This window comes from Bison bison, unplaced genomic scaffold, assembly GCF_000754665.1.
Source record: "Bison bison bison isolate TAMUID 2011002044 unplaced genomic scaffold, Bison_UMD1.0 scf7180017860456, whole genome shotgun sequence".
Taxonomy (NCBI): Eukaryota; Metazoa; Chordata; class Mammalia; order Artiodactyla; family Bovidae; genus Bison; species Bison bison.
This window is the reverse complement of record NW_011491028.1, coordinates 485,637-497,913: the sequence shown is the minus strand read 5'-3', so window position 1 is coordinate 497,913 and position 12,277 is coordinate 485,637. Positions and strand designations below refer to the sequence as shown.

The 12,277-nt window shown below is 39.8% G+C and overlaps 1 protein-coding gene across 20 annotated transcripts in view; it reads right to left on the bottom strand.

The window, feature by feature from the left end:
* The window catches only part of SGMS1 (sphingomyelin synthase 1), a 330,390-nt gene that overhangs the window by 156,621 nt on the left and 161,492 nt on the right, over positions 1–12,277 (bottom strand). For 16 of the 20 annotated variants that reach the window (XM_010832194.1, XM_010832198.1, XM_010832199.1 and 13 more), the window contains one exon: positions 6,350–6,493. The exons of the other annotated variants lie outside the window; for them this stretch is intronic. The gene's annotated coding sequence lies outside the window, so the exon portion shown is untranslated. The remainder of the gene's footprint in view (positions 1–6,349; positions 6,494–12,277) is intronic. 20 annotated transcript variants of the gene reach the window in all.

Sequence of the window (12,277 nt, the reverse complement as noted above, 5' to 3'; positions counted from 1 at the left end):
ATAGATGGGGAAACAGTGTAAACAGTGTCAGACTTTATTTTTGGGGGGCTCCAAAATCACTGCAAATGGTGACTGCAGCCATGAAATTAAAAGACGCTTACTCCTTGGAAGGAAAGTTATGACCAACCTAGATAGCATATTCAAAAGCAGAGACATTACTTTGACAACAAAGGTCCATAAAGTCAAGGCTATGGTTTTTCCAGTAGTCATGTATGGATGTGAGAGTTGGACTATAAAAAATCCTGAGTGCCGAAGAACTGATGCTTTTGAACTGTGGTGTTGGAGAAGACTCTTGAGAGTCCCTTGGACTGCAAGGAGATCCAACCAGTCCGTTCTAAAAGAGATCAGTCCTGGGTGTTCATTGGAAGGACTGACGCTGAAGCTGAAATTCCAATACTTTGGCCACCTGATGCAAAGAGCTGACTCATGTGAAAAGATCCTGATGCTGGTAAAGATTGAAGGCAGGAAGAGAAGGGGACGACAGAGGATGAGATGGCTGGATGGCATCACCGACTCAGTGGACATGAGTCTGAGTGAACTCCGGGAGTTGGTGATGGACAAGGAGGCCTGGCATGCTGCGATTCATGGGGTCGCAAAGAGTCAGACACGACTGAGCGACTGAACTGTACTGAACTGATGAAAGCATCAAAACCAGAACCCTGGTAACAATTACATGGGGCAAGAGAGGAGATAAAACCAGGACTGCTCAAGCTCATGAGTTTAAAGAGATCCCATCTTAAAACTGGAACTTCACAGAACTATGCCCTCAGGATATGGGCAATGAGAAATAAACTTGCTCCACCATAAGAGAAAACAAACTGCTTTTTAACCCTAGCAGCGTTTGGAGGGGTGGGGTGAGGCACAGCAGTGGTCTGGGTGGAAAATCTCCCTTGAGAATTCATAGCCAACAACTACTACTCATGTGGTTTGTGGTCTAAGTTTAAACTATGTGCTTTGAGAAATCCCAAGCAGAGAACTTAATTTAAAGACTATCCAGATTGATGGTACCTAGAGGTACCTGGCAGAAGCAAATATAAACAAACCCTGGAAAAACCTCTTGTTAATCATGACCCCAAAGAACTCGCACAGATAAAATTTTCAAGGAACATGAGCTCACAGTCAATAAATCATAAACACAAGGAAACAAGATACTATGAATGAGCACCAACATGAAATGGGCAAATGAAATCAGATCTGAAAAGACTTGGAATCCTAGAATTATCAGCATAAAATAAGTGTACTTAATATATCTCAATAAAGCAAAATTTGAAAAGAAGCGAAGTTTTATTTTAAAAAATATTACTAAGCTGTTCTTTAGGGAAATTCTTTACTTAATCCGCTGAGCTGTGACACAAACATAGCTAAAGTGTCTGATTCATGAAGGCTCAGTCTGTGACTCATTACTATCCATGTTCAATTTAAGACAGCCCACCCACAAAGTTTTAAAAGAATCTAGAAACAGATAATGAAGATTTCACAGAATGTCAGGCTCAGTTTCACTACCACATCACCTGATGACAAGAAAACCTTGTACTACCCACATCAACCAGAACACAGAGGGCTAACCAGTCTCCTAGGGCTAAACTTTCAGGCATTACACTTGGCACCATTCACTGACCCCATCACCAAAGATTACCTTCAACCACCAATGACTGTAAGGTTATCACTTCATCTCTCCTAACCTTAGAACTTCTAAGGCACCTCTAGGGAAACCATTGTCCTAAAGCAGGTCAGTCTATAGGAATTCCAACTGGAAGGCCTATGAGTTAAGTACCAAATCCAAGACTGATTGTGTCCCTACAGGAGAATTATAGGCATGATGAAAACTGGAAATAATACTCTCGTGAACATGTTTTACTTCTTCGTAGGTTTTTTACTTCTGTAGGTTTACTTCTGCAGGTTTTACTTCTGTAGGTTCTTTATGCCACAGTGATTCTCAGTCTTTACTTCCTCAAGGAAGTAAAGCTTTCTTTAAACACAATTTTGTGGAAGTTCACTACATAAAACATAGAAAAGCAGAGCTGCTGGAGGTCAAAAGTCTTGCCCTCCTCCCTCAAGGTATATTTGGAATCCGAAGGGCAATAAGGAACCATGTCTGAAAAACACTGGCCTGGAATGATGGTATAAGGACAACGATGATAATTTAATTTAACAATGATATCTTTATAGAAGAATAATAAGCATCAATACAGTATAGTCCCACCTCCATGTCAGCCTGTTCTGAGTATTGTGTATACTCAGATTTGTTGGACACTTTGCGACCCCTTCAGGCTCCTCTATCCATGGAATTTTTCACACAAGAATACTGGAGTGGGTTGCCATTTCCTCTTCTGTGGGATCTTCCCCACCCGGGGATCGAATCTGTGACTCCTACATTAGCAGTGGATTCTTTACCACCATGCCACATGGGAAGCCGTCCTGAATAGAAGGCATGTATTAAATGCTGACCTGTCTCAGTTATCATTACTTTCTCTGTTTCAGAACTCTGACTCCTAGAAGTACAGAAATTTTCAGTTCAAGAGAAGCCATATTTGTACTGTGAACGTCTATCTAAGAGATTGCAAAGCAGCATCACTCAGGTTGCCACAGGTCACTACAGCTGCCTGACCTAGTGTTGAACACTTATAAAATATTTAGGCAAAAAAAAAAACAAAAACAAAAAACGAGGAAAAAGTGCTCAGCTAACCAGTATATGAAGCATCAAGTACCTTAAGAAGCTCACAGGACCAAACTATCTAAAATCAGGATTTGAGAAGTTTCTTGTAAACGGGAAAAACTGAAGTTACCTGTCATAGATGGGTTACCTCAATGAAAGAAAAAAGAGATTTCAAATTTTACAGGTCAATGGGGAATTTCCAGTACTTCCTTCATGCATTTGCAATGGGAAATTCACAAGTCAGGTTCTTTGTATAATGTGTCAGAAGTGATGTGGGTTTTCTCATCATATTCTTAACTGGCATTTGTTATTTTACAAGATACCATGAAAACTAGTGGCATTTATGGAGTTCTTGTTTCTTTTAATATTTCTGTCCTGCCACAGTGTCCTAATGTGGAGCGGTATTAACTGAACTGAATGAGAATTAGGTCTACCTAATAATGGGATGGAATAATTTATGTTATCATCCACATGGAGTACTTTGTTGCCACTTTTTAGCATGATGTAAAAGAAAGCTTAAAAACGGGAAAAACACTTAATTATACTGAGCAAAAATGGATCTGCTGCTGCTGCTAAGTTGCTTCAATCGTGTCCGACTCTGTGCGACCCCATAGACAGCAGCCCACCAGGCTCCCCCGTCCCTGGGATTCTCCAGGCAAGAACACTAGAAAACTTTAATTCTAATTTTGAACTTTTTACAAGGTATACACAGTCCTGAGAATAAAATCTTGAAGCAGCCACACCAAAATATTATCAGTGGCTACCTCTGAATGGTGGCTTTTTTTGTTGTTTTAACTTAATACTTACCAAACTTTCTACTTAGAATCAGGAAAACAGTACATTTAAAAATAAAAAGAAATTTCCCTTTTAGTAAAATTGATACAATATACCAGAAGTTCCAAGGTTTGCATATTTCATAAATTTTGAGACTCATATCCAAATGTCAGACCTGTGTGCCTGTGTAGCCAAACTCCAGCCACACCTGCTTTGGAGGCAACAGCTGCTCATCAGGGCTCAGGTGAGTCAAGCCTAATTGTTCCTGGCAGCTTCCCTGGTGACTCAGTAGTAAAGAGTCCATCTGCCAAGCAGGAGACGTGGGTTTGATCCCTGGGCCGGGAAGATCCCCTAGAGAAGGGAATGGCAACCCACTCCAGTAATCTTGCCTGGGAAATCCCACGGACAGAGGAGCCTGGCGGGCTGGAGTCCATGCAGTCACAGGAGAGTCAGACATGACTTAGTGAGTGAGTATGCAACACGCAGTGTAATAGGCTCAGTGTGGGAAAGGACATGCAGAAACAGGGAGGCACACTTCCCAGTTCTCAGCCCATCACAACAGAACTGACACTGTTTGGCTGTAACCCCATCAGTGACTGCACCAGGCCTATCTAGAAGCCTTTGCTTCTGTGAGGATGAGGCCTATTTAACTGTTTGTTTTAAGACTGCCTTTGTATTAACACAAAGCAGAAAAAAATCCTTGGACACATTTGCAATCTGAATGTCACCACGGTGTAATCAGTGGGGCAGAGTAATTGTTCAAAGCACAGTCCGTGAAATCAGACAAATCTAGGTTCGGGTTCTGGCTCCACCATTTTCTAGCTGCACAGGCTTGGGCAAGCTTTGTAATGTCACAAGCTTCAGGTTATCCATCTTTCAAAGAAGGTTGCCACACCAACCCGCCCAGGATTTTAGTGAAGATTCAAAATACTTCTCGGTATACAGAGCCTCTGCTAATTTAATAAAAATATTTTAGAAGTCTAAATATACAGATTTTCAACTCATGCAGCCCACTATTGGGGATCAAAAAAAAAGATATGATTTATTCCTAAACTTAAAACACATCTTTCAGGGCAATGTCCAAGCTATATACACACTTCAAAACAATCATCTGAGCCAAAACTAAGCACTTGAATAGATGGTTCTATATTTTAAAGGATTCAGGCTCTGAAACAAGTTTGTGAACCATGCAAGAAGATTTCTAGCAAAATCTCATGATTCCTTATCTATATCATCTTCAATAACTATATTGAAAGTATCTATCTGGGCACTGGTGCAAATGCTGGAGACACAACAGGATTATATCAGAAACATCAAGGTCCACTCTCACTCCCAATGAAAGTGAAAGTGTTAGTCACTGAGTTATGACTGACTCTTTGTGACCCCATGGGCTGTAGCTCTACAGGCTCCTCTGTCCATGGAATTCTCCAGATAAGAATACTGGAGTGGGTAGATATTTCCTTCTCCAGGGGATCTTCCTGATCCAGAGATTGAACCTGGGTCTCCTGCATTGCAGGCAGATTCTTTACGGCCTGAGCCACTGGGGAAGGCCTGTACTTCCTATACTGGCCGCATAAGCAATTCAGAAGGCATCAACAAAGATAACAGAGCCTCTGTTAGAAAAGAGGACCTATTTTAATGATGTCTCATACCAACAATATATTCTCAGTAAAATTATAAGTTAGAAAATACTTGATTTTAATTTGCTAATTAATGCTATAAATATAATTATAAACCAAATAAGAAACCATGAAATGGGAAAAAGTAACAAAAAATTGTGAAGAAGGTAGAGCAGAAGGTTACAATTCCATAAACATTTGGATCTTTTTCCAACCCTGCTTCAAAAAGGGGAAAAGGCATGGTATCCAGTCTTTATTGCACACAATACTGGACAGGCAGACCTAGTGCTGAATCCCATGTCTGCCTTTCCTCTCTCAGAAGTAGGAAGCCGGTTATTTAACCACTTGGAACCTCAGCAGCCTCATCTAGAGAAGCAGGACTTGTTTAATGTTCTCATGATGGTGTGATGACTGGCACAGGGTACATTTAAAGTATTCTACATTGGTAGACGGGGAAAAAACCCTCAAGTATCAACGTGACTTACAACATGACACAGGCTATGCCATAGAAAAAGAGCCAGCGAATCAAAAGACGGCCATCCACTGAAAGTCACAAAATACAAAATAATGAATGGCACTGACCCTGATGATAAATTTAGTTGAGGAGATGAGAATTATCGCTATGAGCAAGAAAATGAAGTTTACCACTTAACATTGTAACTTGGTTGGAGAGATCAAGGAGACTAGCAGGTCAAAGTCAGTGACTAATAAGGAACTAGCAAATCCAATGGAGAAGGAAATGCCAACCCACTCCAGTATTCTCACCTGGAGAATCCCAGGGACGGGGTAGCCTGGTGGGCTGCCGTCTATGGGGCCGCACAGAGTCGGACACGACTGACGTGCCTTGGCAGTGAATCCACTGCAGCCGCCACCCAGTCAGACTCAGATATGGCCTTGATGTCACACAGGTTAGAGAAAAAGCCCATAAGTAACAGCCGATTCAAAGGACACATTCACTGAGCTTTGATACTGACTGGCCCAGTCTCACAAGAGAAGACAGTGAGGTTTCTGGTTAGAAATTTACTATCGTTTTCAAATGTCCAGAGTCAAATATTGTCTCTTTTGTTTATCGTCTGCCAAGCAATAGGAAGGGCTCCAGAGGGACTGAATCAGAGCTGCTTAAGACAAAGTTAACACATCCCATTACACAGTCAAGTTCAGAGAACAACAGCCATTAGTGTATTTGAGGCCAGAGACTGAGGTTCTGCTCTCTGAAGGTTCCCAGAGAACGGCTCAGCTTGACTTCCTATAGCAGAGTGCGCCACACCAGGTTCAATGCAAGTTCTAAGTCATGACATACCTCCAACAGCTACTGTTTTGCATTTATCGCTGGGTTCCTTTAAAATTATTCTCATGTACGCTTCCTGAGGCAGGATCTTGTCTTCTATTTCATAAGCTTTCTAGTCAGATACTTTTGTGTATTCCAAAGAACTTAATGGTGTACCTAGAACAGAAGAGCAATTTAAGCTTAATCACCTTGAAAATGGAATCATGAAATTCCTATGTGGAAAGACATTTTACCAATCAATATACTTCACTGTAAACAAGAGCATCAGTAAGTTTTAAAGTATCAGGCTGGAAACAAAAAATTCACAACTGACCTTCCCCACCCCCATATTTTCTCATTCCCAGCTTTTCATTTCTTTCCCTCTTTCTTTCAAGCTTTTTATAAAAATTGTCATAAAATATGCATAAGTTAAAACCTATCCCATCTTTTTTTAACTGAAGACTAAAGCCTGTAATCCTCTATCTACGCCTCTATAATAGAGGCATTTCTCCCTCTATATATCATCTGTTATTTTCAATTGTCAACAAATAACTGATATTCACAAATTATAGCAGTTTCACTATGAAAACAAAGGGCAATTACTAAATTACCCACTTTACAAGCTGGTTGATAAAAAGGTGGTCATTCCTCCAGGCTAAAACATTACCCTCATAAATGATACTTTTTATAGTTACATATGTATAAATGGGTGGGTGCATAATTAGGAAGCTGGAGATAATGTTTTGCATCCAACAAAGAACTAAGAAAGTTGTTCATTTAGTCCCTCACTGATGATCATTTGTACTCACATGTGAAAGAATGCCGAATCCAATGGCATCTATGTTGATCATGTTAGATCTAATCAGTAACATTCTATTTCTTTTCTTTATATTAATCTATTAGATGTGGGTTTTCAATTCTTTTCAGGATCACATAAGCCCTGCATCATGGGATATCTGCTGATAACTAAGCCTGTTCTGAAGTGAAAGTGTCAGTTGCTCAGTCAAGTCCGACACTTTGTGACACCATGGACTGTAACCCACCAGGCTCCTCTGTCCATGGAATTCTCCAGGCAACAATATTGGAGTGGTTTGCCATTCCCTTTTCCAGGGGATACCACCACTCAAATTTCAGGAGGATCTTGAACTCTTTGAAGCCTATCCCTGGACCCCTGGGATAAAAACCCTAGGGATTTACACGGACCAAAGTGGGTTCCTATCTTAAGCCAACTAGCAGGCTTAATTCTGTGATAGTCCCTAAGGACCTAGTTACACTAAGTAATCTCTCCTTTTAGCCAATCTTTATCCTATCTGTAAGAAATAGCACCACCTTTGTAAATAATCAAATACAGTCAAAAGAAAGCTGTCACAAACTAAAAACAAACAAACAAGACTCTCTTGCCATTACCTTTAAAGTGTTCAATTAAAGCTTCAGAGAAAAATATATTTATACAAAAGAACATTATCATCTTCTATTTTCAAGGGGGAGGGAGGGGTATGCCAAATGGCTTGCAGGATCTTAGTTCTTCGACCGGGGGTTGAACCCACACCCTCGCCAGTGAAAGCATAGAGTCCTAACCATTAGACTGCCAGGGAATTCCCAAGAACATCATCTTTTGACCAAAATACAGTGTAAACACCTACAGGTAAGTCAAGGGCTCCCCCGCCCCTAAAAAAAGTAAACCCCAGGAAATAGGGTGTCACCTTATATTCAAGACCTCACTAAGTCCCATGAACAAAAATCTGTTTACTTTGAATAGTGAAATAATGTTTGGGAAAATAACTTTAATTACTGCTATCCTTGGATGCTTATAGGTCACTTGACAGTGGTTAATAAAAAGAATCAAAGAAATAGATTGAACAATTATTTTCAGAGGTAGGATCTAACAATAGCAAATGTGAATTATCATTTTTTTAAAGCATTTAAAATATCACTTTAAAAAGCAACATGGATTTGGGGATTATGGATGCCCAATGGAATATGTCTGTTTATCTCTACTTCCTTCTGAATCCCATTAAAATTATAGCAAAGAGGACAAAAGATATAAATCTGTAAGGACAAAGAGAACAGAAAATTAGTGAGGACAACAGACGTCTAAGCTGAAAGCAGAGATGACTGCTGAGCAGAGTAGAGCAGAGGAAAGCAAGCTACAAGCTCACTGCCTTGGAAGCAAACAAAAATTCCCCTGATTGCTCCAGAAAGGCTCAGGAAATGCAGCTTCTGGTTCCTGGGAGAAGACGGTAAGGTGCTGAGAAGAGGGAGATGGACTGACAGATTGTATAAAAGGCAGTTGGACCCTTACTTTATACTTTAAATAAAAATGAACTCAAAATGGATTAAAACCCTAAATGTAAGACCTGAAACTATAAACCTCGTAGAAGAAAACATGGGGCAAAATCTTCATGACACTGGATTTGGCAATGATTTCTTGACTATACACCAAAAGCAGAGGCAACAAAAGCTTTCAAAAGAGACAAATGAGACCGTATCAAACATAAAGGCTTCTGTGAGGCAGAGGAGACGGAGCGAAGTGGCGACCAATGAGACAGAAGGGAATATTCGCAAATTATGTTTGTGATAAGAAATTGCTGCCCATAATATATAAAGAGTTTCTACAACTCAATACGAAAAGCCAAATAAGCCAAATAAAAAATGGATACAAAACCTGAAGAGACATTTCTCCAAAGAAGATGTATAGACAGTCAACAAGCATATGATAGTATCCTCAACATCACTAATCATGAGGGAAATGAAAATCAAAACCAGATAAGATACCATCTCACACCTGTGAGGATGACCACCATCAAGACCCGAATAACAAGTGTTGGCGTGGAGAAAAGGGAATCCTTTGTGCACTGTTGGTAGGAATGTAAAATAATGCAGCCCCTTTATTGGCAACGGCGGGAAGGTTCTACAAAGAATTAAAACTGAACTACCCCATGATCCACCAGTCCCACTTCCCAGGCCCAAAGCTGAAAGCAGGATTTCAAAGAGGCATTTGCACAAGCTTGTTTACTACAGCTTTATTCACAATAACCAGGAGGCAACAGATGCATGGATAAAGAAGATGTGGTATGTAAATATAATAAAATAGTATTTACTTTTTTTTTAAACACATGGAACTCTGCTAAATGTTATGTGGCAGCCTAGTTGGGAGCAGGGTTTGAGAGAGAAAGGATACATGTTCATGTATGGCTGAGTCCCTTCACTGTTCACCTGAAATTATCACAGCATTGTTAACCAGCTCTACTCAAACACAAAATAAAAAGTTCAGAAGGTAAAATGTTATTTACTCTTAAAAAAAAAAAAAAGGAAATTCTGTCATATGCTACAAGGATAAACCTTGATTGAGGATACTACACTAAATAAAATAAAGTGAAGGTGAAGTCGCTTAGCCGTGTCCGACTCTTTGCGACCCATGAACTGTAGCCCACCAAGCTCCTCTGTCCATGGGATTCTCCAGGCAAGAATACTGGAGTGGGTTGCCATTTCCTTCTCCAAATAAGCCAATCACAAAAGTAAATCCTGTAAGATTCCACTTATATGAGGCAACTGAAGTAGTCAAACTCTTTAAACAGAAAATAGAACAGTGGTTGCTAAAGGCTAGGGCAAGGAGAGTTCATTAATGGGTATACAGTTTTAGTTTTCTAAGAAGAAAAAATTACAGAGACCTGTTGCATGACTATGCTAATACACTTAACACTACTATATTACACACTGAAAAGGTTAAGATAGGATATTTTAAGTTGTGATTTTTACTCAGTAAAAAAATTACGGAGATTATCCTGATTTATTTAGATGGGTTCAGTGTAATCATGTGCTGTGTGCTTAGTCGCTCAGTCATGTCTGACTCTTTGCAACCCCATGGACTGTAGCCCACCAGGCTGCTCTGTCCATGGGGATTCTCCAGGCAAGAATACTGAGTGTGTTGCTATGCCCTCCTCCAGGGCAACATAATCATAAGAGTCCTCAAAAGTGAAAGAGGGAAGCAGAAGAGGAGGTCAAAGAAATGCAGCATGAGATGTATTCGATCTGTATTGCTCCTTTAAAGGAGGGGGTGGGGGTGGGCCGAGAGCCAAGGAATGCAGCCAGCCTCTAGAAGCTGGGAAAGCAAGGGAATGGACTCTCCTCTAGAAAGGAATGTAGCCCTGTAGACAACCTTGACCCTACCCCAGTAAGACCCATGTCAGACTTCTGACCTACAGAACTTCAAGGTAATAAACTTGTGTTATTTTAAACAACAACAAAAAATGTAGGTAATACCCCAGGTCTTCTCAACTGGTATAGCCAGACCAACCATCCCTACTTCCATGACGGAAAGCAGTTTACTCTCTGGAGAAAATGATATAGCAAGATTTCAGACTTAGAGGGCCAGAATAGACACATCAAGAGCTCACGTTCATAGGCTTGGGTGGTGGACCTCTTGCCCCCTCCTCCTACGTGGCTCACCCAAATCCTCACAGGCAGGCTTTTACCCCACAAAAATATGAACAAAAGAGGACCTTTTGGAGACATAGAGAGATCCAAGAAAAAAAGATTGCGGATTCTGATATCTAGGAGTCAGCAGCTCAAACATCTGGGTTCCTACCCCAAAAACCTATAGTGAAGCCCACTAGATAAACAAGTTTCCAGTCTACTTTTTATAGTCTCACTCCCAAATACGAACAGGCTATTAAAGTCTCACCATTAGAGAAAAGCCTCTAACGTTAAAATCAGGGGCCAAAACAAGCTGATAAAAAGAGGAAACACACATCAAGCTGATTAAAAAAAGTATGAAGAGCAGGCAAAAACTATTCAACAGCAAACTAATTCAATTCGTATTCTCGAGTGAAAACAGAAAACATTATTTCCATGAAATAAGACCAGGATCCCATTTTTAAATGAAATATTCAGAGGCCAATGAAAAATTAAATTTGAAATGAAAAATATGCTGGCAGAAATTAAAGTTCAGAAAGTACTAACAAAACCTCTTGGGGGGAAAAAAACACAAAGTTATTAGATAGCTAAGAAATATACATAAGAAAATTAGAAAATTAAGCCAGTAAGTCCAAAAATCCAACTAACAAACACAGGAAAGAGAGACGAGGGTGTAGGAAAGGAAATTATCAAAGAAACAGTCAAGGAAAATTTCTAAATTAGAGGACATGAGTTTCTGAATCGAAAGGATCATGTACATGGATAAACTATAAGACATATGTTCCAATATGGATTTCAGAATTCTGGGGATAACAAAGAGTCAAACATTTTCCACAGAAATCAAACAGTTCACACACAACCAACTAGAAAACAAAATGGCCTGAGATACAGCTGCATAAGTCTCAAAAAATTCAGTCATAAAAAAAAAAAAAACTGTTACAATAGGCAAACATTACATATGGATTTAACCACAGACTGTGACATGACTGCATGAGACAGGCAGTGTAGGTGAGCACTGATGTAAAGGATTGTGTATGAGAGGTAAATCCTCAGAAGAACAAGTGTATCCGTCTAAAATTTAAACAAATTCAGTGAATGCACTTAAAGCAGACATCATGCCATTTAGAAACTGGAAGGTGGGTATCAGAAAATATAACTAGAAGAGTTGAAAAATACTATCTTTGGATAAAGGAGCAATGGGGATATAAGAAGAATAGGAGCGGCTGCACTATTTTAATTTTCAGCAATGTACATGCAATTACCACACAATAAGTAAAATAAATGAATAAATGGATGGAAGGAAGAGAGGGAAGAAGGAAGGAAAGAATACTTAACAGAGCGAGTCTACAAACTATTACACAGTGGGGATCTCCAATGCTCATCTATACAGAAAGAATGAAAATAGCAACTGTTCTAACATTATGCAAATATCCTTGTGACTTGGAACAAAATTTCCAATTACAGCACCATACATGAATTCCAAAAGTGGTATATCACCAACAAGTCAAATGATAACATACTTGGAAAATAGTACTGGATGCCTCA